The sequence below is a fragment of the Crotalus tigris genome, unplaced genomic scaffold, assembly GCF_016545835.1.
Source record: "Crotalus tigris isolate CLP2741 ecotype Arizona unplaced genomic scaffold, ASM1654583v1 scf7180000018335.1346539, whole genome shotgun sequence".
In the NCBI taxonomy this organism is placed as follows: domain Eukaryota; kingdom Metazoa; phylum Chordata; class Lepidosauria; order Squamata; family Viperidae; genus Crotalus; species Crotalus tigris.
In genome coordinates this window covers 217,779-244,182 of record NW_024096950.1, presented here as the reverse complement: position 1 = coordinate 244,182, position 26,404 = coordinate 217,779, and the positions used below count along the sequence as shown (strand labels likewise).

General features: G+C 40.9%; 1 protein-coding gene across 1 annotated transcript in view; it reads left to right on the top strand.

Annotated features, from left to right (window-relative positions):
* Positions 1 to 352: 352 nt before the first annotated feature.
* Positions 353 to 26,404, top strand: part of HHLA1 (HERV-H LTR-associating 1) — a 56,102-nt gene continuing 30,050 nt past the window's right edge. Inside the window, exons 1-3 of the mRNA XM_039350447.1 lie at positions 353 to 384; positions 10,019 to 10,105; positions 10,231 to 10,297. The gene's annotated coding sequence lies outside the window, so the exon portion shown is untranslated. The remainder of the gene's footprint in view (positions 385 to 10,018; positions 10,106 to 10,230; positions 10,298 to 26,404) is intronic.

The following is a 26,404-nucleotide window of genomic DNA, read 5'->3' as shown; positions in this document are numbered from 1 at the left end:
TCAAAGAGCATCCCAGATGTTTGCAGGGTTCCATTTTAAATAGCTTTCTAGAACAGCGGTTCTCAACCTGTGGGTCAGGGCCCCATTTGGGGTCGAACGACCATTTCACGGGGGTTGCCAAACAACGCAGTCCGCCATTTTTTTTCTCTTTTCCTTAGCTGTGCTACTCCCCTTTATTCTATTGGCTTTTGAAAGCCAATAGAATAGACTCTCTTGAATAGAGTCTAATTCTATTGGCTTTCAAAAGCCAATAGGAATTGTCCAGGCTGTCTCTGCCCTACTGAGCCCGCCAAAAGTCCCATTCTGCAAACAGTGCTGCAAGTTGTAGTGAAGGCGAGCTGTCTGGAAGCTTCCGCCCCTCCCTGCTGAGCAACTACTAAAAATGTAAGTAAAAGAGGGCCAGGGGTGGGAGGTGGGAGGCCAGTGGGTGCAGGGAGGGTTGCTGCTGCACGTGGGGCCCGGCGGGTACCTTACCTCCCTTGGGCTGGACCAGCTGGTGGCCCAGCTGGTGGTCGGCCTGCGCCGTCTCTGCCGCTTGCCAGCTATGCCTCGGCCAGCGCAGGGGGCAGCACCACTCATGTGCAGCGCTCCCAGGCAGAGAAAGTCCTTGACTTACGACCGGTTGGGTAGTCCTCGACTTATGACTGGTTGGGGGTTGCGGCATTAAAAAGGTTGAGAACCACTGTTCTAGAAGGTTGTATTCATAAATGAAGAGGTAGAATCTCCCTGGGCTTCACTTTCCTTTCTGAATTTTTTTTCCTATTTTATTATTAATTGCCTACACAGAGTGGGATTCCTTTATTGATCACCTGGCCAGGAAACAAGGCAAGTCTTAAATTTTCCTCCCCTGAAATTCATGTACTTGCTTGTAATGAGGAGTAAAACCTGACTCAGAGACCAAATGAAGCAGAAACGCAGTTCCCCAGATGTGATATGATTATACACAGTTAATCCTCAACTTAGTTAGTTAGTGGCCATTGAAGTTACAATGGCACTGAAAAAAGTGACATGATCATTTTTCACACCACTGTTGCAGCATCCCATGGTCACGTGATCAAAAGGCTCTGCAACTGACTCATATTTATGACCGTTGCAGTGTCCCGGGGGTCACGTGATCACCTTTTGGTTACCAAGCAAAGTCATTGGGGAAGCCAGATTCACTTAACGATGGTATTCCTAACTTAACAACTGCAGTAATTCATTTAACAACTGTGGCAAGAAAGGTCATAAAACGACAAAATTCATTTAACTACTGTCTTAGCACCAGAAATTTTGGGCTCAGTTGTGCTCGTAAGTCAAGGGCTACCTGTATCTGAAGGGTTTCCTTATTTGTTAAGGCAGGGGTAGGCCACCTCGGCATAGCTGACTCAGGAATTCTGGGAGTTGACGTCCATGAGTCATAAAAGAGCCGAGGTGGCCTACCCCTGTTTTAAGGGGACAAACATTCAATGTGTAGGCTTAGGATAGGGAAATTGCTTGCTCAATAATTGCAGGGGTAGAAAAAATCTTCAGAATAGTACTTGTCTGCAAATTAAATATTAAATTTATAATTCTTGATTTTTTCTAACAAATATTAGAGTGTGTGAGGTGATGAAAAGTGGGCAAATGCAGTTTTAGGCGGCATCAGAAGAAGCCATGATGAAGTTAGTTGTGACATGATACAAAAATGATATGAATCGTGTACTTATCCTATTTTACACCAGCTGGCTGGATAGTTCAGGTTGGAAAGACCAGATCTACACATGAAGGTCCAATGAAACTGTTTTATTTCTAAAATGCTATGCACAGGAATCTTCTCAAATAACTGTTATCACCTACTTGGAGTTAGATAAAGGTCCATAGAATTCAAGAGAATTTGGACTTAGTCTGCTTGTGGCTATGTAGGGATTCTAGGCTGATCCCTCTTAACTCCACCCCCAGCTCTGCCACTCTTTTTCTTACAAACATACAATAACTGTCCCTCACCCCTTATGGATGCCCTTACATCAACTAACTGTATATGTTCCAATCCTGCCCACTGACAGTGTCATTGTGTTCTTTGACCCAACTTCTCACTTGAAAGACTTATCCAGTTCTTGACACATGTTAAGAGGAAATGAAGAAGGGAAGAGAAAATCCAGGAGACTAATCCAGGACTAAAAACAAAATCCAATGAGCAGAGATTGACAGGTTTGCACATGGTGGCTACAAAAATCTAGAGAAGGTCAAGACTTGGTGTCTCTCATCCGAGAATGGAGGAAAAGAAATTTATTTATTCATTTTATTTTATTTATTTTTAAAATTTATAAGCCGCCCCACTCCCGTAGGACTCTGGGCGGCTAACAATAAAAACAACATAAAACATGACAAACGAACAGTACAATTACAGTCATCCAGGGGTCAGATTTTATAAAGCCAGGTCTTAAGCAGCTTACGGAAAACCAACAGGGTGGGAGCGGTCCTAATCTCCGGGGGGAGCTGGTTCCAAGACGTGGGCGCCATCACAGAGAAAGCCCTCCTCCGCAGCCCCGCCAAATGGTACTGCTTGGCCGACGGGACCTGAAGGAGGCCCAGCCTGTGGGATCTAACCGGACGTAGGGAACTATGAGGTAGTAGGCGGTCTCGCAAATAGCAAATAATGCATCTAAGTTATAGGAAGGCTACTTTTGACTGAATATGAGAACAAAATCTCCTACCTATACTATAAGGGAGTTTGAAGTCAGTGCCAAGGACCCAGAAAGATGTGGGGCTCTCCTTCCCTAAATATCCTAGGAAAAGTACATCTGCCTTGTAATGTGGCAGGGAGGTGCAACATTCACACTCCCACAAGCTCCAAGACACGGTTTTGAGCTTGAATTTGAAGTATCGCACAGCCCAAGTGGATAAAAACTATGAGTCAGCCATGTGACGCAGCCGCTAAAAGGAGAAATGTGTTTTTAGGTTGCATCAAGACAAGGAAGCTTTCCAAAGAATATGAGATAACTATTTCACTCTACATCGGTTGTGATTCTCTCCAGGAGAGATGGAGGGACAATCGTTGGTTTAGCCTTGTAAGTAACAGATTGAATGGATATATTATAGGACTTCCAAAAATGTTATGTGGGTATTTGACACAAATAGTTCTTTTCCTCTCTTATCTTCCTACACAAAATCATGGAACATCTCACTGTCTGTACCTGACTCAGAAATATAACAGCCCTCTCTTTATTGGAAGTAGAGATGTTTTAGTTTGGATCCTGAGCAGATGTTGGATTCCACCCATATTCCATCCAATGAAAGCTATGATGTAGTGCAGAGAGAGGTATGTGGATGTCTCCCTCTTTGCATCTGAAGCCATCTTTTATATGTGGAAGCCATTACAGAAGGCACCTTATGTCAGCCGCAAGCAATCAGGAATCAGGTTTAGATCGAAAATGAGTACAAGTTTATTCTATGAAGGGGACACTGGCTCAGCGGTTAAAGGCACTGAGTCTATCATTTGGAAAGTTGACAGTCCAGGTTTGAGACTGCACAATGGGGTGAGCTCCTGTTACTCACCCCAGCTCTTGCCAACCTAGCAATCTGAAAGCATGCAGATGCGAGTAGATAAATAGCCATAACTTCGGTGGGAAGGTAAGAGCATTGTGTGCACCTTGGCATATTGTCAAGTTAGCTACATGATCATGGAAGTGTCTTTGGACAACACCATCTCCCTCAGCTAAGAAAGGGAGATGAGCACTTCCCCAAAAGTCATACACAACTGGGCAGGGGAATCCTTTTTATTTTTACTTTTTATTCCATACATATTCTAAACAAGAATCTGATGGCCTACTGTTGGTCGAGCCAAATTGGCAGTAGATAAGAATCAATGGCATTCAAGGAGGGCTGGACTTAGATCTTTTGTGGGAGTGAAGGGACTTCAAACTGATGCTGCACTTGACCCCTCCCTCAGGCTCAGCCTGGTCATTTCCTACATCTTCATCTCTAGAGATGTAGGCAACTCCACCTAGCCCTCCATGGATTCATCTACCCCAGGGATGTCAAACTGGCAGCCCGCAGGCTGGATGTGTCACGCACAGGCCACACCCACCCCAGCTCCGCAAAGGCAAAAAACGTCATGATACATCATGATACGTCATGTGATGTGATCAAATTTGGTACCTGTGATCTACCCTATTACCTGCTACTGTGAGCTCTGGGGCAGTAATTGACATCTCACACACCTTGATATCATTGTGCAAATAACTCAATGATGGCCCGTTTTTTATGAAGTCAAAAATAACAAAACACAAAAAGGTTAATGTATTGTAAAGGCCTTGCAATGTGTCAACAAAGAAATAGATCTCTTACCTTCAGATTAAGATGAAAATTAACCTCCTAGAAGTATCCTCACAGCTCTTCAGTTTCTTTTTATCTTTTGCATATCCAAATACAGGCAAAGGGCTGAGGAGTGTTTATGTCGCAATTTGTTACATCCAGAAGAATAAAAGCTAAAGCAGATCCTCTGACATTTTTGCCTTCCAATCACTGAGAAGACAAAAGGAACAACATAGTTAAACTTTCAGTCAGTGTGAAATCCAAAATGCAACATTTCTTTAAATAAAATAAAGTGTTTCAAACACAGGGGTAGGCAACCTTGGCTCTTTTATGACTCATGGACTTCAACTCCCAGAATTCCTGAGCCAGCATGGGAGTTGAAGTCCATGAGTCATAAAAGAGCCAAGGTTGCCTACCCCTGCACTAAGCTCTTCAAATTCTAAATTTCTAAATTATTCTCTAAATTCTTAAATTGTATTGCAGTTACAATTCCTTAGGATTTTAAAAGGCTAGCTTTATTCCTGGATTCCCTACTTAAAGCCAGTCATAACTCATATTTTTGTGCCTTGCTCACTTAAAAAAAAAACATTTCTTCTTGCTACAGAGATGTGTCTCAGCTTTTGGCTGATAAGGGAATATAACCTGTGTACCTTTAGTACTGTTCATAATATTATCCCATGAAATTTTTAAATGATATGTGTCATTTATGTTCCAGCTCCGTTTAGCATTTTAACAACTTTAATCAGTTAGTTTCAACATATGGATCTAGATACTTAGGTTATGCAAATAACTCTTCTTACCTGCTTTTTTTAAAATAAAAAATTACATTCCACTTTTAAACACACCTGCACCAATGATTAATAAAACAATGGACATTTACGTTACTTGCAGTTTAGAGGGATTTTGTAAATATTACACAACCAAGTAGGGAGACTTCGAAGAACTGAGCATCTGGATTTTCTTCTGCACTTTTTCTCTGGGAAATGTTTAAGCCATACACATTCCCTCTATGCATTTCTCTCTCTCTCACCTGATAATAGAATGGAATGGAATGGAATGAAATAGAATGGAATGGAATGGAATGAAATAGAATGGAATGGAATGGAATGGAATGGAACGGAACGGAGTAGAGTAGAGTAGAGTAGAATGGAATGGAATGGAACAGAATAGAGCTGGAAGAGACCTTGGAGGTCTTCTAGTCCAGCCCCCTGCTCAAACAGGAAAACCTATGCTATTTCAGACAAGTGACTGTCCAGTCTCTTCTTAAAAACCTCCAGTGATGGAGAACCCACAACTTCTGAAGGCAAGCAGTTCCACTGGCTAATTGTCCTCACTTCAGGAAGTTTCTCCTTAATTCCAGGTTGCTTCTCTCTTTGACTAGTTTCCAACCATTGTTTCTTGTCCTGCCCTCTGGTGCTCTGGTGCTTTGTGGCAGCCCCTCAAACAATGCAGGAATTATGAGAGTCCATTATATGAATGGGTGCTTTTTGCCAGAAACTGGAAGTAAAAGCTGGTTTCCACTGTATTAACCACCAGGCCACCGGCTCTCCTCCCCTCTTTGTCAGTCGAGTCAAGGGAGTACATACAGAAAGTTTTTTCAGACAGAAAAACTATATACATATGTAGGTCTTTGGTTATTCGGGTTTTCTCCCGTTTAAAATTGGAAGTGTCTTGGCGATGTTTCGATGAAGTCCCATTCGTCATCTTCAGGCTGGTGTTTTCAGCTTCGTGCTCCTCAAAGCACGAAGCTGAAAACACCAGCCTGAAGATGACGAATGGGACTTCGTCAAAACGTCGCCAAGACACTTCCAATTTTACGCGGGAGAAAACCCGAATAACCAAAGACCTACATACAAATACCCGCAAAAACCTCAGAAAACATATATATATATAAATGACGGTGGGTCCCTTGGTACTTTCTGAACGTAGCTGGGTTGTTGTTGTTTTTTGGCAGATATTTCATTTTAGAAATGAAAAAATATCAGTGCTAGAAGGGAGAGGAGCAAGTCACTTGTATATCAACTCAGAGCAAATCCCGCTCCCTTCTAGCACTGATAATATTACCTAGCTTGGTAATAAAACATCTGCAAGAAAACAACCAAGCTCAGAGGGCACCAAGAACCGCACAGATCGGCCAGGCACTTCATATATTCTCTTCTATTGGTTACACAACTATGGGGCCCTGCAAAAAGCTGTAAATGCAGACCAGTTGCCAAGTGCCCAAAATGCCATCAAGTGACCATTTGGGGAGGGGGGGGGCTGTTGGAAGTTCAAATCGGGCTTAAGTAGCCCTAGGGAGGTCAGTCTTAACTTCACTAAGCAATCGGTCATAAATCAAGGACTACTTGTATATTTTGTGTGGATATTATCTTAGACATTCTCTCTCTGGAGAAGGAGAGGATAACCAGAAGTAAAGACAGGTGCTCTGTGGCAGTGGTGGGATTCAAATATGTGAACAACCGGTTCTCTATGTGGATGCCACTTCTGGAAGTCCATTCAGGGCTTGGGCAACAAAAAATTAGCTACCGGTTCTGCCAAAGTGGTGTGAACTGGCTGTATCCCACCACTGCTCTATGGGGAAGAGGTGAAAAGCCAGCTTGGGGACAAATTGTCCTGGAGAAAATCTTTGTGTTCATTGAGAGCTGACATCAACTTGATGGCACCTAATCCAACAAATAGTTAAATCTATTAGGAACAATAGTTAATATATACACGGGGTTCACATTTTGATGTTTTCATCTGTTATTCCAGATTTTTTTTCCACAATTCTTTGTTGTGCTCATTTCTCTACTTCCTGCAATCCTCCCTACCCAACTCACATTTGAAAACCCCCAATTCAATGAAAAAGGTATTGTACTTTTGCGGTGTTTTGTGATAATAAAACGTTAGCAGTGAGCAGTTTTTCTTGGTTACATTGTCAAGGAACCAAAGGCAATATTTATTGTAACAATGGTTTGGAAATCTCGATTCTTTCTAAACTGTCAGTCAAAAACACCAAATAATTGGGCACAGCCACCAGAGTCTGTAATCTGTACAACTCTGTTTACCTCAACTGTTGAAACTTTAGAATACAGAATCATTATACCTCAACTGCTGAAACTTTAGAATACAGAATATAGTGTTGGAAGAAAAGTCTTCATCGTGGTTCATCCAAGCTGGGAATAAACATGGCAACTGCTTTGGGAAGAAGGTTGTAGTTTATTAGAGAGGAGAGCCAGACAGAAAGATGGCTCTGGCAGAAAAGAGTGAACACCTGTAGGGACTCGGTTTTTATATCCTCTGGAGCCTTTTGTTTGTGGAGTTGTTCCTGTGGCATGAACTTTGACCTGAGTTTGAGTGTGCCTTTCTGGTATTCTGATGGTGATGGGTTAATCTTATTATGTCCAAAGGTCATATCCTGCTTCCCTGGGGCTGATGACTCTTAGAGTTTAGATTTTAGGTCTTTGTCTTCTTAATCTCCTAGCTCCCTGGATTTACATCTGCGTCTCTATAGAGCTGGTTTATGCTTGGGGAAGGGAGACCTGGGGCTATTAAGAAAAACTGGGCATGCTTTCCTGCCTCTTCAAGATCCTTTGAGGAAATATATTTTCTTGCCCTTTCAATATTTCCTTCTCTGGGGGGCTGACTTCCCACAATAGAATACAGACAAAGGGAGTGACAAAAGCAAACAGTTCAGATGCAGACTGAAGACTTTCCGCCCCAGTTAAAAATTCTTCTATTTTATTTCCAACAACCGCCTAACTCTACGCAGTTCAAAAGCAAATTTAGCTACTTTTTCTTCGCTGTTTCACCGCGTATTTTGCTTCGAGCCAGCGCACTTTCTTTCCTCCCTTAATAGCATAACAGTTGGAATCACTTCCTTGATTGCTTCGTTCTTCCTCTCGCATTTGACTGAGCCATCCCTTGTCTCTTGAATTAAAAAACAGGAAAGTTAAATTTATAGCCCTGAGAAAGTGCTCCGCACTCATTCATTTGAGCAGGGCTATCATAGATAGTGCACTGTTCATCTCATAATGCTTTGTGTTCCCTGGATGAAATCAAACAATACTGCAATTTAGCAAAGCAATGTGGAGCGCAACAGGGAAGCTGGGAATCCTGCTGAAAGTCAAATGATCTGCTCATCCAGACATCAAACAGTCAGGACAAGGGTCCAGAAACTGTCTTTCTTTCTCAGTTATAAGGATTCGTAATTATCCTGCTTCATTCCACGGGGAGAGGACAAACAGGCTGCCAATGATAACTGAAACCTTCAAGGGGGTATCTTAACAATGACAGATTTGGCTTCCAAGATATATTTTAGATAGCTAAAAGTGCTTGATCAAAGCATATTGTTTGGTCTGGGATGGCACCCACCCCACCAACAAGAGCAAATGGGGTCAGGCAGGGGTCCTCAAACTTGGCCACTTCAAGACTTGTGGACTTCAACTCCCAGAATTCCATAGCCAGCCATGCTGGCTGGGGAATTCTGGGAGTTGAAGTCCACAAGTCTTAAAGTGGCCAAGTTTGAGGACCCCTGGTGTAAGTACTATAGAGCAAAGAGTAACAGAGTTGGAAGAGACTCATTCCTACCTCCTGCTCAAGCATGAAATGAGGTGCAACTCAACTAACAGCCACCTGACTTAGCGATGGAAATTCTGCTCCCAATTGTAGTCATAAATGAAGGCCACAAAAGGTGATCCCGGGACACGGCAACTGCCGTGAATATGAGTCAATTGCTGAGTGTCTGAATTTCAATCACATGACCATGGGGATGCTGCAGGGGTCGTAAGCGTGGAAAATGGTCATGTCATTTTTTGCCCAGTGCTGTTTGTAACTTCAAATGGTCACTAAACGAATGGGTGTAAGTCGAGGCCTACCTGTATTCTGTTATTCTAAAAATGCTGCAATTTCTCCCAAGCTGCTCACGGCCTACAGAGGCTCCCAACCCCTTCCATGAGATGGATGGTGTGTCTTCACGTCATTTTTAACTCTCAGAAACTACATAGATAGATTTTAATCCATGAGGGCCTGTCCTTAATCTGTTCTTTCACATCTACCAACAGTGTACACATCTCCACTGTAACTGGGTCCATCTACCTTGTTGCTGGCCATCTTCCTCTTTCTTTCTTTCTTTCTTTATTTATTTATTTATTTATTTATTTATTTCTCCTTCCTCCCTCCCTCCCTCCCTCCCTCCCTCCCTCCCTTCCTTCCTTCCTTCCTTCCTTCCTTCCTTCCTCCCTTCCTTCCTTCCTTCCTTCTGTCCTTCCTTCTTTCCTTCCTTCCTTTCTCCCTCCCTTCCTCCCTCCCTCCCTTCTTTCCTTTCTCTCTCCCTCCCTACCTCCGTTCCTTCCTTCCTTCTTTCATTTCTCCCTTCCTTCCTCTCTTTCTTCTCCTTCCTTCCTTCCTTTCTCCCTCCCTCTTCCTTTCTTCCTTTCTGTCTTCCTTCCTTCCTCTCTTCCTTCTTTCCTTCTTCCCTCCCTCCCTCCCTCCCTCCCTTCGAATTGCTGCCTTAACCATTACACTTTACAGGTTTTCCTTTCTTGTGGAAGTTGGAGAGAGTGGTAGATTGTTGGATCGAGTCTACTCGGAATCATAAGCTTACAAGGAGGCGAACAATGTTTTGGAAGGAAAACAAAGCCATGGCATTGAAAACCCTTCCCCCCCCCCCAAAGTCACCATCTGACTATCCAAAGTGATGACACGCAGGGACACTGTCTCTTTAACCAGTGGAGAAAAGAAGTGACACAATTCTATTTTCCAGGGAATGGAATAGCTGCCAACCTGGTTTCAGGTCCCATTGACAGACTCACTCAAGTTGGTGCCACAAGCATTTTGTCTCGCTTGACAGGTATCCTTCAAAACTTCTTCTGCATCTTTTTGGGCAACATCCTTTGCTCAGAGACATCCTCTTTTTTTTTTCTTTTAAAAGGTTATCAAACTCACTGCTTTTCAGCCTGGTTCTCTTTCATCCAGTGGTTGTCCTGCTGATAGACGACGTGTGCGAGAATTTGTCAACGCCAGCTCACAGCCGCAAAGCCAGGTAAGCTGAAACTCAAAAGATTTGAAGATAAAATAGAAGAAGAAAGGGGAAAAAAAAAATCTCTAAGCCAGCACAATTTCAAAATAAATATAGCTGAGCCTTGAAAGTTCCCCAGATTCTAAATATGTGCAATGGAGACTCTTAAATATTTATTTTTATTTATATTTCATACTTCTTAGCTGCCTGTCTCCCTTGGAGAGGAGCTCTAGGAGGTGAACATTTTAAACAAACATATCCAAAGAAGTCGATTTGAACACTACATTGTTACATTCTAGGATCTGTTGAGTTGAAATAAAATAGAATCATATTCTAGAAATGAGTTGCTGATACTTCTTTCCATCTGCTTTTTTTGAAATAGACCTAAAATGGGAGATGGTGGCCTTCCCCCCCCCCAGCTTAATATCAAAATAGAACAGATCAAAATAAGACAAGAAAATTGTCAGAGAAGATCCTTCTCACTATGTTCTTTAATTTTACTATAATTTCCTTGCTTAATATAAGAGACACAGTCGCCGCTTCTAACATGAAGATACCGCCAAACGCAGTTAACTTTTGTTGTTGTTAGACTGACCTGCTTGTTGAGTCACAACAATGAAAGAGCAATAAATTCCAACTGAAATTAATCTCTTTATCTTAATTCAAACAGCTAAAGTGATTGCCAAAGGGAACAGAACCCAATTAAAGCAGATTCATTCCTCAATGAAGTTAAGGGCAAAACTACTGATGCTTAAAAGTATTGAAATTTCTCTATAACTGGATTAAAGCAGATTCGTTCCTTGAAGAAGTTAATGGGTAAAACCATTGACTCTTAAAAGTATTGGCATTTATCATAAACAGGGAAGGAAAAAAAAGGCAACATTATGGTAATCTAGTTTACTTTTTAATCTAGAACACCAACTAATCCCAGAAAAAATCATGCTCTTCAAGCAAAGAACTTTTGAACTAAAAGTCATGCTCTTCAAGCAAAGAACTTTTGAGCTAAATGAAGTATTTTTCATACTTCATATTCACCGTAAGTGAGTCGAGCAGCCACATCAGTTTTCTTTCATAAATAAATAAAACAAATATTTATTTCCATTTCCCCTTGGTATACTTCAAGTACTGTGAGTTAGAAACTCTGGAAGATTTATTGAAAGTTATGCAGAGATTTGCTTTTTAGTCATTGCTTTCTTTTCTCCAAGAAAATTCATTTGGAAGATAAAATTATAAAATGTCATTGAAATCCAATGCATAACAGCCAAACCATCTTGAAATATTCTGTTTTAACTAGGATGACTAATTGTTATTCCTGTAAGGAGGCTGGATTTCAAAACCATTTTAAAAATATGCATCAATATTATTTGTTTTCTAATCATCAATAGCTACTAAAATATACCTTTACACATCAGTAAAGCATTTTACTGATGCTGAATTTAAAAAAAAACAATGAAAGTCATTACTTTGAAAGGAAATTGCTGGAACTTGTATGTATAAAGAACAGTATATATTTTGCTATATTTACTTTCTGCTTCACTTCATGCTATTGAGATAAGCTTATTGAGGTCTCTATTCAAAGAGAGAAGCATTAATAGGAAATTTTTTGAAAAATCACACATACTTCTAAGTCAATGTTAAAAGTTGATTTAACAAAAAACCAACAAACAAAAATTAAAAAGCAAACCTTTTGCATCTTGAAATAATTCTCTCAAAATACATGATTTCAGAAACTGAATTATTAATAATTTCAAGAAATAATTCTCTTGAAATGAACAATATTTTTCTGGCTTCTTGAAATACTTTTAAACTGGTATTATTTTTTTATAGAAGGATTTTGGGAGAAAAACAGCAAACTTTTGAAATCTTGCAAAATTTCAGCCTGAAATATACAAAGAATGTTAAAGTTCATAAAATTAAATCTTATTGGTTTATGATACTAATTTCTATATAGAAGTTTTTGGAAGTATAAAATGTGTGCTGCTGATTAACTGGTTAAATTCGTTTCTGAATAAAGAATGGATTTGAATAAAATAATTTCTGTTAGATTCCCTATAGTAAAATATGGACTGAACTGTGGCTTAAAATGTTCGTCATTTAACAATAACACAAATTAAGATGATTTGCATATCCACCTTTTAAATCTATATATGTTTACTGGAGGAGTAAAACATGTTGCACTCAAATAAGGATGCGAAAATAGCTATTAAAATACCAAATGGGGTTTGCACTTGACACAAAATACACTTAAAATATATTTCTAAAAAAAAAAAAACTGGCTAGGGAATTCTGGGAGTTGAAGTCCTAAAGTTGCCAAGGATGAAAAACACTAGTCTAACTCAGGGGTCTTCAAACTTGGCCCTTTTATGAGATGTGGACTTCAACTCCCAGAATTCCTCAGCCAGCATGCCTGGCTGAGGAATTCTGGGAGTTGAATTTCACAAGTCATAAAAGGTCCAAGTTTGAAGACCCCTGGTCTAACGCCATAAGAAATCCCTATAGCAGTGTTTCCTATCTTTTTTCTTCATTGCCAAAATTGTTTATCAGAAAGTCTAAATGAACTTTGAGGACTGGTCATAAGTCCCTATCTTATAACTTCAAACATTCACATCATAACTTGAGGACGATCTGTATCATAAAAATAATACAATTTAATGATCTCTATGTGATTTCAAGAAATTAGCCTTGGTAATCTTTTCAAGTTTTGTCTTAGTTGGAATACTTTGGGAGATTTTAAAATATATTGTAGTACACATGGCAATCTTTTAATCAATTGCAATGCCCCCCGTTGTGATGGGAAATGGGATTGTGTGTCTTGAACCAAAGTTAAACCACTTTTACCCAGCTTGGGGTAATTTGTGCCCAATTTGGGAAGTAATAATAACAGAATAACAGAGTTGGAAGGGAGCTTGGAGGTCTTCTAGTCCAACCCTCTGCTCAGGCAGGAAACCCTATACCATTTCAGACAAATGGCTGTCTAGTCTCTTCTTAAAAACTTCCAGTGTTGGAGCACCCACAACCTCTGGAGGCAAGTCGTTCCATTGATTAATTGTTTTCACTGTCGGGAAATTTCTCCTGTATTGCTCTATAGCAGTGTTTCTCAACCTTGACAATTTTAAGGCATGTGGACTTCAACTCCCAGAATTCCACAGCCAGCATTGCTGGCTGTGGAATTCTGTGAGCTGAAGTCCACATGCCTTAAAATTGTCAAGGTTGAGAAACACTGCTCTATAGTTTGTATTATATCCACATCTGTCTTTATAGCTTAATCAATAATATGCCAGTTTAGTATAGAAAAGGAGGCAGGTAAATGGACACCGACGATATGCAATAGAGGTTGTGGGGAGGCTGATTTAATGAAAGAGTGATGGACAGCCTGACATAATTGCTATATCACAGATATGTGATACATTTCCTGTAAAATATGAGTATTGTTTTGTAAAGCCTTAGTAAGGGCACATGTGGAGTACTGCATCCAGTTTTGGTCATCATATTACAAAAAAGATGTTGAGACTTTGGAAAAAGTGCAAAGAAGAGCAACTGAGATTATTAAACTAATAAACATGGGAAGAACAGTTGTGTATTTGGGTTTGGCTAGTCTAGAGAAAAGAAGGACCAGGGGAGACATGTTAGCAGTGTTCCAATATTTCAGGGGCTGCCCCTAAGAAGAAGGGGGGGGTCAACTTTTTTCCAAAGCACCAGAGGGCAGGACAAGAAACAATGGATGGAAACTAATCAAGGAGAGAAGCAATCTGGAATTAAGGAGAAATTTCCCGACAGTGAGAATAACCAGTGGAAAAGCTTGTTGTCAGAAGTTGTGGGTGCTTCATCACTGGACATTTTTAAGAAAAGACTGGACAGCCACTTGTCTGAAATTGTAAAGGGTCTCCTGCTTGAGCAGGGGGTTGGACTAGAAGACCGTCAAGCTCTATTCTGATTGAAATTTAGCTATCATTGCAAGATAGAAGAAGGCAAGTCATATATCTTGCTTCCCACCAAACTGTGGTTATGGTCACTAAAATCTACTTTTCTGCAATGTTATTACTGCTGATGCCAATTTGCATTTAAAACTAATTCAATGATAATTCATTCCTATCTTTGCCCTGTCTAATTTTGGAGTACAGATTTGGCACGTCACTTAAAAATCCAGTGAAGATATCTGTATGCAAAAAAAAAAAAAGACTTATGTGTCCTCTTTGTATTTTTACAATTATTTATATATTCCCTCTCCCTTGTGGTTTGATGTACAGGTAGTTCTTGATTTATGACAGAAATGGAACCTGTCCATTATAGTTGTCAGTTGTGATGTTTGCAAAGTGGGTCTTCATGTGATCAGTCCTGTTTTTATGAATTTTTTTGCAGTGGTCATTAAGCAATCACAGTGGTTGTAAAGCAAACACTGCGCTTATTAAGCAAATCCATTGTTCACTTTGGGGAAATAAATGGTGGTCTTTGGTCAAAACATTGTACAGGAAAATTGTGGTCATGTGGACACAGGGCACTGCAAATGACCGTAAATGTGGGTCAGTGTTTGAGTGCCCTAAATGTGGTCATGTGACAATGGGGGGATTTGGGGCAGCTGTCGGATCATAAGTATCTTTTGGGGTGTCCACTGTAACATCAAACAGTTGAAAGTCGAGGTCTAGCTGACCTTGGAAGACAGGAGAAAGAGGCACAGCCCAGACAATTGTCTGATAAATGAAATTTGAGTCTGAAAGAAAAAGGATGGAGAAAGATGTCTCAGAAGAGACTCTCCCTAATTTTTAGGAGAGTAAAGGTGAGGGCCTGGAGGAGCACTTTCACACTTGCAACACTCTTTTAATGGAGTCTTACAATAAGAGCTAGCCCTTCTGGTTTGTGCTGCTTGTATGGGCTCCCTTGAAAAGCTAATATTTGGGTGAGCAATTGCTGCTTTGGCAAATAGAAAAAGAGGAGAAGATCAACGAACATGAGGCAAATCCAGAAAGAGGTGGAGAGGTCACATTGAAACAACAACTAACAATGGTTGAAGCTGCCAGAAGAGCAAGAGGCAGATCTTTGTATCTACCTTGACAACAAGGAGGAGGAGGAGGAGGAGGAGAAGAAGTAGAAGGAGAAGAAGCAGAAGGAGGAGGAGGAGAAGCAGAAGGAGAAGAAGGAGGAGGAGGAGGAGGAGGAGGAGAAGAAGAAGAAGAAGAAGAAGAAGAAGAAGAAGAAGAAGAAGAAGAAGAAGAAGAAGAAGAAGAAGAAGAAGAGGAAGAAGAAGAAGGAGGAGGAGGAGGAGGAGGAGGAGGAGGAGAAGAAGAAGCAACTGCCATAAAGAAGAGGGAATTAAGCTATTTTCCAAAGCACGTGAAGGCAGGACAAGAAGCAACCGGTGGAAACTAATCAAGGAAAGAAGCAACCTAGAACTAAGGAGAAACTTCCTGACAGTGAGAACAATTAATCAATGGAACAACCTGCCTCCAGAAACGGTGAATGCTCCAACACTGGAAGTTTTTAAGAAGAGACTGGACAGCCATTTGTCCGAAATGATATAGGGTTACCTGCCTGAGCAGGGGGTTGGACTAGATGACCTCCAAGGTCCCTTCCAACTTTACTACTATTATTATTAAGAAGAGGAAGAAGAGCTGCTTTTATTACTCAAAGGGGACCCTGATCATCTTACCTTAAGGTGCTGCCAACAAATGCAACAATATCTTGCACAGTCAATTGCTTTTGTTTAATAATAATAATAATAATAACGACCTTGGAGGTCATCAATTCCAACCCCCTGCTCAGGCAGGTAACCCTATACCATTTCAGACAAATGGCTGTCCAGTCTCTTCTTAAAGACTTCCAGTGTTGGAGCATTCATAGCTTCTGGAGGCAGGTTGTTCCACTAGTTAATTGTTCTAACTGTCAGGAAGTTTCTCCTTAGTTCTAGGTTGCTTCTCTCCTTGATTAGTTTCCATCCGTTGCTTCTTGTCCTGCCTCCAGGCGCTTTGGAGAATAGCTTGACTCCCTCTTCTTTGTGGCAGCCCCTGAGATATTGGAAGACTGCTATCATGTCCCCCCTCGTCCTTTTCTTCATTAAACTAGACATACCCAAATCCAGCAACCGTTCCTTATATGCTTTAGCCTCCAGTTCCCTAATCATCTTTGTTGCTCTTCTCTGTACTCTTTCTAGAATCTCAACATCTTTTTTACATCTTGGTGACCAAAACTGGATGTAGTATTCCAGGTGTGGTCTTACCAAGGTATTGTAAAGTGGTATTAATACTTCGCGTGATCTTGATTCTATCCCTCTGTTAATGCAGCCTAGCACTTTGTTGGCTTTTTTGGCAGCTGCAGCACACTGCTACTCATATTTAAGTGATTGTCCACTAGGACTCTCACAGTTACTATTATTGAGCAAGGTACCCCCTATACTATACCTGTACATTTGGTTTTTCTTGCCTAAATGTAGAACCTTACTTTTTTCACCATTGAATTTCATTTTGTCAGATAGCGCCCAATGTTCATGTCTGTCAAGATCCTCCTGTATCTTAAGCCTGTCTTCTGGAGTGTTGGCTATTCCTGCCAGCTTGGTGTCATCTGCAAATTTGATGAGTTCCCCATCTATCCCCTCATCCAGATCGTTGATTAAGATGTTGAAGAGCACTGGGCCCAGAACAGAGGCCTCCATGTAGATGTGGGACTTCGTCGAAACGTCATCAAGAAACTTCCAATTTTACTGGGGAGAAAACCCGAACAACCAAAGACATATATATATATATATATATATATATATATATATATATATATATATATATAGAGAGAGAGAGAGAGAGAGAGAGATTGGGTTTCATAATCAGCATTGGACTCTTCTGACCCTACACCACAGGTGTCCTTACTCTTTGGCCTTTTAAGAGTTTCCTTCCTTCCTTCCTTCCTTCCTTCCTTCCTTCCTTCCTTCCTTCCTTCCTTCCTTCCTTCCTTCCTTCCTCCCTCCCTCCTTCCCTCCCTCCCTCCTCTCTGTTGTCTATTTATTTCTCATTTTTGTATTTTGATTTATACACCACCTTTTGGCCCGCGGGATATTTAGGTTAGTGAATGAAATAAAATAATGGATTTTTGAAAACCAAATAAAAGCAGTCAAAAGATCTGGTCTTAACTCCTTTCCTGAAAATATAAAAAGTGCAGATTAACTCTACTTCCCCAGAATATGAGATCCTTCTTAAAAATGCTTGCAGACTGTTTTCATGAACAATTCATAATATTTCAAACTGGGGAAATGGTTCAGTCAGATCAAAATGCTCAGAACATGACTTGAACAGATGAGAAACATCTTCTGACAGACGGATTCATTTTTCCTGGCGATAGAACTTCAAAGACATGTTCTTTGGCCTTTATCTTTCATTCATTCCCAAATGCCGCAATAATTCAGAGACTTGGATAATTGTCCTGCCAAACAGAGAGGCTATTTTAAAGCAGCTAGAGAGCGACCTGACCAGGGATTTTATTTTAATCATGCCTTTTGATCTGTGAATCCATTTTGCCCTGATGGTCGCTTAAGAGCATCTTAGCTGCCTTCGGATGTCCAGGGATGGAGATGATTGCTTCAGATCTGAAATTGATTCATGCAGACTATCCCTCAAGTGATTATCTTCTTTTTTTTAAATGTGCAATTACCAGTCTGCCTTCAACAAACTTTTGCTGTAAAAAGATTATCTTTGATGTATGATGAAATTAAAAGCATCCTGGTTGATATCTTCGCTCTGGTGCAGTGTGTGTGGTGCTGTGCTCAGCATAGCAACTGGTGAAGAGATGCAGGAGAAGATCTTCTGGGTTTTCTGGATTGGAAAAAGAAGGAATGTTCCAACTAATTTAACACTAACTTATTTGTATGTATGTATGTACACTGCAAACTCCACCTGGGTATCAGGAAGAGCATCTGGCCAGCAAACGCTCAGCTCCATACAGTCACCCCAACTCTACCCCAAATTAAGTGATTACAGAGTTTTAAAAAGGGAGTATATGTATATATGTATTGTACCTCTCTATGATTGTAAGCCATCCAAAATTACACAGTGGTAAGATGGCCAGCCAATAAATTTTACAAATACATATAAATAAATAAATAAATAAATAAATAAATAAATAATTTGCAGACATTCCAAAGGCAACGGCTTGGGAAAAGAGGAACTTGGAGGGGCAATATACAAATTGAATTGAATTGAATTGAACTTTTTTGGACAAATGTAATTTGACACACAAGGAATTTTTCTCCAGTACAAGAACACTCAGTATACATGCAAAGCAAAATAATGATGATGATGATGATGGATGTGGCAGTTCCTGGAGACAGCAGAATAGATGAGAAAGAACTGGAGAAGATAACAAAATACAAAGACCTACAAATAGAAAGAGAAAGACTATGGCAAAGGCAAGCAAGGGTAGTACTAATAGTAATAGGCGCCTTGGGTGCAATCCCAAAACAACTGGAGCACCACTTGAACACCATTGGCATTGACAAATTCTCCATTAGTCAATTGCAAAAGGCGGCCTTACTAGGAACTGGTTCCATCCTGCGACGATATCTGTAATGCCATCAAACATCCACATCTGCCTATCCCAGGTCTTGAGTAAGGATTCGATAGGTAGACAAAATGCCAAATCCAGTCTGAACATCTGGCTGACTGTGCGATGATCCATAATAATAATAAAATCCACTGGGCATTGTGTAAAAAATATGACTTGCCTGTGTCCGAAAAGTCGTGGGAACATAGGGTGGAAAAAGTTGTTGAGAATGAGAGGGTGAAGATCTTGTGGGACTTTCGAATACAGACAGATTACCATTTGGAACACAACACGCCAGATATCGCAGTTGTAGAGAACCGAAGCATACAGCTGCTTGATATCACTGTACCAAGAGATGCCAGAGTCGAAGAAAAAGAACTGGAAAAAATTATGAAATATCGCGACCTGGCCATCGAAACTGCACGATTATGGATGAAACGTGTAACAGTAGTACCCATTGTCATCGGGGCACTGGGAACTATGTCCCAAAACTTAGCAAAATACATCAAGAAACTGCAGCTTCCTGCAATAACTCCAGCAATGCTACAAAAAACTGCGCTACTTGGAACATCTTATATTTTATGGAGGTACCTGGTTGACACCTAGGATGCTGGTAGCAATCCGTGTCAACCATCAGCACCAGCCAATTTCAATGTTCAGTTGACTGAAGTTCATGTCTAATGAATAATAATAATAATAATAATAATAATAATAATAATAATTTTAATGGCTAAGAGCAGGAAAATTGAAGAAAGAGACCGAGGGACTAATTCTGGCTGCACAAGACCAAGCCTTAAGGACAAATGCATACAAAGTCAAAATTGAGAAGACAGCAACAGACAGTAAGTGCCGCCTATGCAAAGAAGCTGAAGAAACAGTGGACCACTTGGTAAGCTGTTGCAAGAAGATTGCACAGACTGATTACAAGCAGCGGCATGACAAAGTAGCAACAATGGTGCATTGGAAGATCTGCAAAAAATATCATTTGCCTGTAAGCAAAAACTGGTGGGATCATAAAATAGAGAAAGTCATAGAAAATGATAAAATTAAACTGCTCTGGGACTTCAGAATTCAAACAGACAAGCACCTGCAACATAACACCCCAGACTTAACAATTGTCGATAAGAAAGACAAAAAAGTCTGGATAGTGGACGTGGCAGTGCCTGGAGATAGCAGAATAGAAGAGAAAGAACTGGAGAAGATAACAAAATACAAAGACCTACAAATAGAAATAGAAAGACTGTGGCAAAAGCAAGCAAGGGTAGTACCAATAGTCATAGGCTCCTTGGGTGCAATCCCAAAACAACTGGAGCACCACTTGAACACCATTGGCATTGACAAATTCGCTATTAGTCAATTGCAAAAGGCGGCCTTATTAGGAACTGCTTCCATCCTGCGACGATATCTGTAATACCATCAAACATCCACATCTGCCTATCCCAGGTCCTGGGTAAGGACTCGATAGGTAGACAAAATGCCAAATCCAGTCTGAACATCTGGCTGACTGTGCGATGATCGATAATAATAATAATAATAATAATAATAATAATAATAGCACAAAAACAACAGAATAAGGCTGCCTGCATTGAAGCTTGTTCCAAAGAAACAGCTAGCACAAGCATTAAAAGATGCAAATACTGCAATAGCAAGTATAAGCACCAATTCACTGCAAGAAACAAACCAATTAATGTACAGCACAGCTGCAGTTATAACAGAATACCTGGGATGTAAAATCAACAAAAAAGAAAAACAAACAAACAGTGCACCAGAAAAATGGAAGGTTAGACTAGAAAATAAGATCAGCAAGTTAAGATCACATGCAAGCAAGCTAGAACAGATGAAAGAAAAGAAGCTGAAGAACAAGAAGACCAAAGAATACCTAATCAAGAAATACCACTTAGAAACAAGGAAGATCAAGGAAGCACTGGAAATAATAAAGCAACAAATAACAGCTATAGCCAGGAAAATCAGTAGATATGAAGCTCGAATTGCAAACTATAGGCAGAACCTCCAATTTCAATCCAATCAGAAACGTTTCTACCAATCCATCAATGGAGAAACTGCAAGGAATCAGTCAGTACCTGACAAGGAAGAAACAGTGCAATTCTGGAAGCAGATATGGGATAACCCAAAGAAATACAACAAGGATGCAGCTTGGTTAAAAGAAGTGGATGCAAATAAAACAGAAGTTGAAATGAAAGAACTAGTAATAACAACAAAAATGGTAGAAAAAAGAGCAAAGAAAATCAAAAATTGGTCAGCACCAGGTGAAGATGAACTGCATGGGTTTTGGTTGAAACATCTAACTGTTATACACCCACTCATTGCCAAGCAATTCAACAATATACTACAAGGAGGAGAAATTGAAAAGTGGCTAACAACTGGGAAAACCTACCTAATAATGAAAAATCCAGCAAAGAGGGGCAACACCAGGTAACTACAGGCCAATTACCTGCTTACCAACAACTTTCAAATTACTAACTGGTGTGGTAGCTGATGCAGTACAACAGCATCTAGTTGAAAACAATCTCTTTCCACCTGAGCAGAAAGGAAACCGCCCCAATAGCAGAGGAACAAAAGATCAACTCCTAATAGACAAAATGATCTTGGAAAACTGCAAGAGAAGGAAGACCAACCTGAATGTGGCATGGATTGACTAAAAAGGCATTTGACTCTCTGCCACATGACTGGATAATCAAGTGCCTAGAAATAACAGGAGTAAGTAGAAACATCAGAAAATTTGTGCAAAGATCGATGGCACAATGGAAGACACAGTTGCAGATCAATGGTGAAAATCTGGGAGAGGTTAATATCAAGAGAGGAATATTTCAAGGAGATTCATTATCACCATTACTATTTGTTATTGCACTGTTTCCTCTGTCAACAATACTGAATAACTCAGGACATGGTTATCAAACATCAAAAACATCTGCCAGACTATCCCACCTCCTTTATATGGATGATCTGAAGCTGTATGGAAAAACATCATCTGAAATAGAATCGCTGCTCAACACTGTCCGTATATATAGCCAAGATATTGTAATGGAGTTTGGCTTGGACAAATGTGCCACACTTACTATCAAACAAGGAAAAATAATGAAAACTGAAGGAATCAAGATGCCCCACGAAAATAACATTAAGAGTCTGGATGAGGAAGAGTACTACAAATACTTGGGTATCCTTCAAGCTGACAACATCAAGCACACTGAAGTCAAGAAAAAGATTAGAGGTGAATACATCAAGAGAGTGAAGAAGATCTTAAAATCCAAACTCAATGGAGGAAATACCATAAAGGCAATCAACACCTGGGCAATCCCAGTCATTAGGTACACAGCTGGAATAGTGGACTGGACTCAAGCAGAACTAAAAGCAATGGATAGGCAGACCAGAAAAATAATGACAATGAATCATGCCCTTCATCCACGCAGTGACATTGATAGACTTTATCTACCAAGGCAAATAGGTGGGCGTGGAATGCTACAAGTACATCAGATGGTTGAAGAAGAAAAAATGGCTTTGGAAGAATATCTGAAGAACAATGATGAAGATGCACTGAAATTAGTATATCAGGAAGGCTTACTAACTACTGGAGAGACCAAACTGGCCTACAAGAAAGACCAAATGAAGAACAGAATAGAGGCATGGGAAGACAAAGCACTACATGGCCAATACATGAAAAAAATAGCTGGGAAAGCAGATAATAATAAAACCTGGCAATGGCTAAGAGCAGGAAAATTGAAGAAAGAGACCGAGGGACTAATTCTGGCTGCACAAGACCAAGCCTTAAGGACAAATGCATACAAAGTCAAAATTGAGAAGACAGCAACAGACAGTAAGTGCCGCCTATGCAAAGAAGCTGAAGAAACAGTGGACCACTTGGTAAGCTGTTGCAAGAAGATTGCACAGACTGATTACAAGCAGCGGCATGACAAAGTAGCAACAATGGTGCATTGGAAGATCTGCAAAAAATATCATTTGCCTGTAAGCAAAAACTGGTGGGATCATAAAATAGAGAAAGTCATAGAAAATGATAAAATTAAACTGCTCTGGGACTTCAGAATTCAAACAGACAAGCACCTGCAACATAACACCCCAGACTTAACAATTGTCGATAAGAAAGACAAAAAAGTCTGGATAGTGGACGTGGCAGTGCCTGGAGACAGCAGAATAGACGAGAAAGAACTGGAGAAGATAACAAAATACAAAGACCTACAAATAGAAATAGAAAGACTGTGGCAAAAGCAAGCAAGGGTAGTACCAATAGTCATAGGCTCCTTGGGTGCAATCCCAAAACAACTGGAGCACCACTTGAACACCATTGGCATTGACAAATTGCTATTAGTCAATTGCAAAAGGCGGCCTTATTAGGAACTGCTTCCATCCTGCGACGATACCTGTAATACCATCAAACATCCACATCTGCCTATCCCAGGTCCTGGGTAAGGACTCGATAGGTAGACAAAATGCCAAATCCAGTCTGAACATCTGGCTGACTGTGCGATGATCGATAATAATAATACCACCAATAAAATGGGGAAGTAAAGAAGATAATAAGAAGGATAAATAATAACAACAACAACAAGAATAATAAAAAAGTTGGAAGGGACCTTAGAGGTCATCAAGTCCAACCCCCAGCTCAGGCAGGTAACCCTATACCATTTCAGACAAATGGCTGTCTGCTGATGGTTTCTTCTTAAAAACTTCCAGTGTTGGAGCATTCACCACTTCTGAAGGCAGGTTGTTCCACTGGCTAATTGTTCTAACTGTCAGGAAGTTTCTCCTTAGTTCTAGGTTGTTTCTCTCTTTGGTTAGTTTCCATCCATCGCTTCTTGTCCTGCCTTCAAGTGCTTTGGAAAATAGCTTGACTCCCTCTTCTTTGTGGCAGCTCCTGAGATATTGGAACACTGCTATCATGTCCCCCCTCGTCCTTCTCTTCATTAAACTAGACATACCCAATTCCAGCAACCGTTCCTTATATGTTTTAGCCTCCAGTCCCCTAATCATCTTTATTGCTCTTCTCTATACTCTTTCTAGAGTCTCAATATCTTTTTTACATCGTGGTGATCAAAACTGGATGCAGTATTCCAAGTGTGGCAATAACAACAACAACAATAATCCTGTCTTCTGGAGTGTAGGCTATTCCTGCCAGCTACTACAACCACACTCCATGGGTAAATACACATAGACATTAGACAGCATTGTGAGAATTAGGTGTTCAGCAGAGTGATGGCACCGTCCCTGTATCTAGTTGATTTGGCCTGCAATGCCCTATAGCAGCGTCCCAAAGGGAAGAGTTGAAACAATTTATGTCCAGGATGTCAGGAATCTGCAGCTATCTTCTCAGCTCATCATCTGACCCGCACGATACACAGGTCTAATTATGGCATAATGTGCTAATTGTTACTGGAAATTAGGGGCAAATGTGTTGATTGCTGCTAGACAATGCAGATGCAAGCTAAGGATGATGAAGAAACATCTACAAAGTCATAGAATGCCCTATAAGGGGGTTGTTTAAGGTGGGTTTCTGGAGGGGTATGAATAAAAACTGTGTTGTTGAGAGAATGGCCTTTACACAGGCCTAGTTGGAGTGATCCCTCCTGTGTCCTTTTTTCTATGCCAGAATAAAGTCCTTGCAAATTTCTACCTCAGTGTATATTTTCATCAGGTGTTGCACACCGGGCAGAACCAGCTTTCTGGGACAACAATGGACCATTAGCCTGAATCAATGATTCTTCTGCTGCAGGGGTTGATTCCTGTTGAATTGCTTAGAATTAATGACATCCCGTTATGCTCCTTCAGGGAACTTCTTTACCCCTTTCCCCTTATGGTGCCATGTGCTTACCATGGATTAAAGCTAAGAATTAGAGTCCAAGAACAAACGAAAGGTCTCAAAAGTGCTTTTTCAAAAGGCAACTGGACTCTTTGTTTCCCCGAGAAAAGAGAAGACATTTTCCTTCTCATCCAAGAAGCTTCATCGGGTTCTGGCAGGAGGGTGGGGGTGATGGAAGGATTAGTTTCTGACACGATGGGTTGGGTGTAATGTATTGGCCATAACTGTTTTAAATCACGTGCTTAATGTCTGACCTACATTGCTGTATTGTTTAACAGTTGCTGTTACTGAAAGCCAGACTGGCCATCTCCAAGCTGATAGTGAGGTTTGGGGCGGGAAACTGTTACTTTAAACCAGTGGTGGTGAACCTATGGCATGCGTGCCATAGGCGGCACTCAGAGCCCTTTCTGTGGGCACATGCACCATGCCCCAGAAATGACAACCATCTCTCTTCAACCAGCCGCCTGCTAACTCGCCGAGGTCTCACATGGCCGGATGCATCACAGCATCCATGTGCTCGCTGACCTCTGTGTGCAGGGGCCGATGGTGTCAGGCAGCTGTTGCCCTGGCCCCTGCCTCACCTTGCCCTGTGACAATGGCACCCTGCCCTACGTTGTCTTGCCTTGCCTCACCCCACAGGATGAGCCTCCTGCCCACTGCCCCACCTGCTAGAGACCCCCTGGATTTCCCCCAACCCTTCCCAGCCCCCACAGACGTCCCTCCCCACGAGCAACATTGAGGTGGCCACACCCACCTGGCACCCGGCGATAAATAAGTGGGTTTTGGGTTGCAGTTTGGGCACTCGGTCTCTAAAAGGTTCGCCATCACTGCTTTAAACCTATTGGTTGCCACCTAGATGCTAACTGTATAAATAGCTGTGCAACAGCCTTTAGGGCTGCTTCTGTTCTGAATTAATAAACTTGTTGCTGTTTCAACATTCTGCCTCATTCAATGCCTAAAGAACCGAAGACATAATTATACATATTTGAAAATTATTAAATAGATAATGAATTAATAAAATGTGAATTATTGTGTATGATTGAATATTCACTGAGAAAGAAGTGAGACTAATGCGTGCGTGTGTGCCGTGTCGTGTTTCGGTAAGAAGTAAACAAAGCCACTTGTGCGCGGTGCACTCTCTCAAAACAATTCTGTGCAGAGTGCATGCATCTCATAATCGCATCTCGCCACACTGTACCGAGCCTTGACGAATCGTCATGTCAAATACAAATACGTCACATCACACGAAATGGATCGGATCGGCATCGAGCGAATACGGAGATTTACAGATTAGTCTTCAAATATCGAAAAGGAGGACATGTAGGAGGACACATTTCGAGAGAGGACAGAACTTACAAAACAAGGACTGTCCTCCCTAAAGGAGGACGATTGGTCACCTTACCTGTATCAGAGTTCAAATGAGGTGGAATCTTCTTGAAACTGCTGAAAGGCCTGCACTTTAGACAGGAGATAGATGGGGTTTTATATCCCTCCACCTCTATTGAGAGAGGCCTGCTCAATTTTAACATAATTTGCCGCTTTTACCCCTCCTTTCAAACCAGAGGTCCTTGGTATTGCAGGCAAATTCTGCCCACAGCCTGGAGTTCAGTCCGGACTGGCTCAAGGTTGACTCAGCCTTTCATGCTTCTGAGGTTGGTAAAATGATGACCCAGATTGTTGGCTGATAGGCTGATTGTGTAAACCGCTTAGAGAGGGCAGTAAAAGCACTATGAAGCAGTATAAAGTCTAAATGCTATTGTTATTGCTAACAACTGGGCAAGAAA